Source organism: Mustela erminea, chromosome 1 (assembly GCF_009829155.1).
Source record: "Mustela erminea isolate mMusErm1 chromosome 1, mMusErm1.Pri, whole genome shotgun sequence".
Classification (NCBI taxonomy): domain Eukaryota; kingdom Metazoa; phylum Chordata; class Mammalia; order Carnivora; family Mustelidae; genus Mustela; species Mustela erminea.
Genome location: NC_045614.1, coordinates 180,713,326 through 180,718,627, shown reverse-complemented (window position 1 = coordinate 180,718,627; position 5,302 = coordinate 180,713,326).

Genomic DNA, 5,302 nt, shown 5'->3' with positions numbered 1-5,302 from the left:
CTTTTTAGGTTAAAATTATCCATCAATTAAATAGAGGATGGGGTTGGGACACCTGGGTGGCTCAGTGGGTTAAACCTCTGCCTTCGGCTCAGGTCATGATCTCAGGGTCCTGGGATCAAGCCCCGCATGGAGCTCGCTGCTCAGCGGGGAGCGTGCCTCCCCCCTCTCTCTCTCTGCCTGACTCTCTGCCTACTTGTGATCTCTGTCAAATAAATAAATGAAATCTTTAAGAAAAAAAAAAATAGAGGATAGGGAAGACTAAGCAGGAATTTGTATTTCTTAAAAAATGCCAAAGTTTTACTTGACTAAAAAAGTTTGATATGATTCAAAGAATGCTAATGCACTTGAAGGGAGTGCTGTCAGAAATACAGTATACGGAACAAGGGCAGGAATGGATAGTATAATTCTAAGACCGCATCTAAATAGTTATGTTCCACCGGAGTGACACATAATGAAAGCAAATAATTAGGAGGGCAACATGGACGGTAAAAATTTGGACATTTATGAATAAACAACATAAGTTTAGTCTGTAGAACAGGGGTGTGTGTGTGTGTGTGTGTGTGTGTACGTGCACACACGTGCGTGAGCTCCAGACCTAAGTATTGGGAATACATTGATCCTTTTTGAGGAACAGAACAGCATGATCTGATCCATATTTTAACCATATTTTAACAGGACCACTCTGTCTGCTACTGAGGAAGGATAGCTGGAAGAAAGGGAAGCAGGGACAAGGGGCTCCCCCTGCCCTAAGAGGAAATCAGTCTTAAAAGGATTTTACACCACCTGGGAAGGAGCCCTCCACCCTTCCCCGAATGATAGGTAGATGACAAAAACCCAACTGTATGAGAGCATAGGGAGGATTAATCAAACTAAAACAGTTCTCCAATAACTGCATAAACCCCCCTAGATTTAGAAACTCTAGTGGCAACCCCTTGGGTCCCTTACCTCTTTGGGAGCTTTGTATTACCACTCAGTCAACTTTGCTTTACTCTAAGTAAACCTTGCTTGACTGCCGGGTACTCTATCTTGTCTACTTCTTCATTCTTCAAAGTGGCGTGACCAGGAACCACAGGCACAGAAAGAAGGAAAAGAAATCCTGCAATATTATATTGAGACAAAAGTGGAATGAGGTCAGGATAGATGCAAGGAAGTAACATAGGTGATGATCCAGATGAGAGATATATGTTACCTGAATCAGGATGATTCCATATGATGAAATACTATATCTTTTTGGCTTTATAATAACTTTAAAGGTGAAGCCAACAGGATTTGGTAGTATTATCTGTAGGGTGTAAAACACAATACACCAAGGTATTTGGCTTGAACTCTATGTTAGCCAAATACATTTTAGATTTTAAAGAAACCTTAGAAACTTTCTCATCAAGCCTTAAGAATGCTGTCTACAGGGTGCCTGGGTGGCTCAGTGGATTAAGCTGCTGCCTTCGGCTCAGGTCATGATCTCAGGGTCCTGGGATCGAGTCCCACATCGGGCTCTCTGCTCAGCAGGAAGCCTGCTTCCCTCTATCTCCCTTTCTGCCTGCCTCTCTGTCTGCTTGTGATCTCTCTCTGTCAAATAAATAAATAAAATCTTTAAAAAAAAAAAAAAAGAATGCTGTCTACAACAACCTGCTCCTCTTCGAACAGTTCCTTGACAAGGAACTTAGTAACTCAGGCAGCACTCATCCCATTGTAGAATAGCTCTTTTTTTCTTTTCTTTTCTTTTTTTTTTTTAAGATTTTATTTATTTATTTGACAGAGAGAGAGAGATCACAAGTAGGCAGAGAGGCAGGCAGAGGGAGAGGGGGGAAGCGGGCTCCCTGCTGAGCAGAGAGCCCAATGCAGGGCTTGATTCCAGGACCCTGCCAGCATGACCTGAACTGAAGGCAGAGGCTTAACCCACTGAGCCACCCAGGTGCCCCAGAATAGCTCTTTTTCTTACAATGAGCCAAAACCTGCTTCTCTGTGATGGACAAGTGATATTGTAGTTTATAAAAGGAAATAAATATTTGATCTTTGTCCTGTTTGGCACGCAACTCCTAAAGCCCTTGGAATTTTCTAAGTGACAATATCCATGACAAATCCTCTTCAAACACACTTGACTTTATGTTGACTTTATGGGGTGAATTTTAGTAAACATTTAAGGATGGGGGTGGGTCACTAACGGAACCAATAATGTGATTAGAGGACTGGAAATTTCAGTCCCATCTCTGCAACCTCTGGGGAGTAGAGAGGGATTCGAGATGGAATTGAGTCACCACTGGGTGGTGATTTAATCAGTCAATGTTACAAAGCGTCTGTGAAAACCCAATAGGACAGGGTTGAGGGTAATTCCAGGTTGGTGAAATCATAATGCCTCTATATGATACTGTGCTGGGGCTTCTAACTCCAAGGGAACAAAAACTACTGCATTCAGAAACTTGCCCTGAGTATCTCTTCTTCTGGCTGTTGATTTGTATCCTTTATATATTTTGCAATAAACCAGCAATCTATTGAATAAACAGGGCTCCGGAGTTCTGTGAGCCCATCTAACAAATTATTCAAACCTATGGAGGGGGTTGGAGGGAAGGGTATGGGATTTTCTGATTGTTAGCTAGTTATTCAGAAGCACAAGTAACAACCTGGATTTGTGACTGACATCTGAAGCGGGGGCAGTCCGTAAGACTGAAACTTTAACCTGTGGAATCTCCAAGAAGAGAGTGTCAGAATGGAGTTGAATCATAGAACACCTAGCTGGTGTCTGAGACTTGCTTGATGTCGGGGGGAAAAATACACACATATTGGAATTGGTGTCAGAATTGTGGCAAGTGAATGAGAAAAGATGAAAAACCTGGTAGAAAGGTGGGTAAGAGAAGAGTGGAAAGGAACTGTATTTGTTTCTTCGCTGGTATGTCCCCTGTCTATAGCATGGAATGTAGCATTAGGTGTGTAATAAGTATTTTTTTTTTGCTATCTGAGCAATTTGTAAGAAGAGCATTGGGTCAAAATGATGTGACCATAGGTTATTAATTCATTATTTCTTAATTAGTGTAAAAGAATATAATTGAAAGGTTTTCTCTACCCATCATGCTTATATAGGTGTTTTACTGATTCAATGAGTTTGCTTGTGATGATGGTGCGGGTTTTTGTTTGTGTTTTGTTTCATTTATGGTGATGGTTTTAAAGGAATGAAAAATACCCATGTATTCTAGTTTTTGGTTCCATGGTGTCCTAAGTCTCAGCTTCTCAGCTATATTAAAGTGTACATACCCTTTAAATTAGGAGTGAGATACAAAATATAAACGGGTACAGTTTGGTTGCCAACTAATCAGAGTGAATGCCGGCCAGTCCGGTGCATATCAGCTAATATCCGCCTGCTTCAAACTATGGGAGAATCAAGCTATTAGAGTGCTGAGTTTAAGTACTACATATTTTTATTTTGTCTTTATTGTAATGAACAAGCCCTATCTTTAGCTCCTGCTGTGCACTTTTGGAGGGTCTTCCATATGGTTGCTGCTAAGTATTTTGGCATTTTCCCAACTGTTACAATTGGGTCAGTGGGGGGGATTGTATAGGAGTAATAAAACAAGGGTGACTGCTGCAGGGAGGAGTACGATTACTACGCACATAACAGCTTATTGCCTCTCATGCATTCAAGCACAGCTCAGTGCCATTCATTACAACAGGCAGCCAGGGTAAACCGCCTTTTGCCTCAGAGTTTTCACCAGAAAGGCCAGCCTTACGCGCAGAGCCTACATGTTCTTGTTTACATTTTTTCCCCATTTCCATACTTGTCCCGTAATATCTAGAATAATTTGAGGATGAGTGAGACAATTATACTTTGCATTTTACCATGTCATTCTGAGAAAGTTCTCCTGAGCAGTCTCTTAGCTACATTCTAGCAACAACAGTAGGATTATCAGTGGCCCTGAGGACTTTGAGACGAGAAAAAAAATGGGGAAGCAAATTCTGACTCCCACAAACACTTAGAAATCTTTGAGACATGATTCATAAAGCCAGAGGTGACTAATAGTATTGACACTATTACTGGAGTGTTTTCCCTGGCAGAAATGCCATGAAACAAAGGCTATTACTATTTTTATCCTGTAGGAGACAAGTATTTCTTAAGGCTCTAACAGATTGCAAGGAAAAAAGTTCACAGCAGAATTAAGATTTTAAATAGCGAGATAATATAGTAAACTGAGGTATGTGTGTACACACACACACACACACACACACAGAATGAAGTAAAACAATGAACTTAAGGTCTTGCTCCAAAGACTATGTTTTCCATATTTATGCTTATATGCACAAGTATTCTTTAAATAATTTATTATGCTTTTCCTTTAGGGGCTCCTCTCCCCACCTTAAGCACCAAGATCCAGCTATATAGCATTCTAATAGGTTCACAGTATACTCATGAGTTTTTCCTGAACAATTACAAGAAATCGAAATTTTTAAGAAACAGAATTGGAGACGTTTAAGCCAGGATACAAATATGGGGGGATTTTTTGTTGTTGTTTCCGACCAAGAATAGTAAATATTGTTGCATTCAGAAAGTTGTTCCCTATTCCTTCCGTTCCCTGCCATTCTCAAGCCTAGGAACAGGATTCCCAGAGACACACCGGGTGGTCGGCACCCTGGGCCCTGCCAGGCAGGTGAACGTCTCCGGACCCACAGGGGGCTACGCGGGTGAGCGCCTGGGAGATTGCTGACGAGTCAGGGCGGAAAAGAACGTGAACTTCGGAAACAAACACCGCCAGGGCTCGAACCACAGCTCGGCAATCAACCAACCCCTGCACTTATGAAAGTACCGATAGTGACAGCAACGGGATGGTTGTAAACCAACTGGTTCCGGGACGACCCACACTTGTCCTAAGACGCTGGAGACCCCCACTTCCAGCTTCCTCCAAGGAAGGAAGAGAGGGCTAACCAAGGCTCATCGCTGTTAGAATGCCCCCACGAACCCGCAGAGAGAAGCTTCCCGACACCGCCGACGGTCTTCCACGCTCTGCTGCCACCGCAAGCCCCTGCCTGACACGCCACGCCGCGACCCCGCACACTGGAAGAGCGGGCAACAGCTGAGGTAAGGGCAAAGGCAGCAGCTTCAGGCGCCGCAGTGCGCAGGCGCTGGCGCCTAATGCGCAGGCGCCGCCTAGAAGTGACTTCTCCAAAAAGTGTCTTAGTTCTCGGTCACCTGAGCCCGGGGCGACTCCGCTACGGCAGCCTTCGCGGATACCCGCCTTCCGCGGGTCCTGTCTGGAGACCTCGCCCTCTTCTCTTGCCCTTCGCTCCGCCACATCAAACCCTCTTAGGGCCTGTCCTT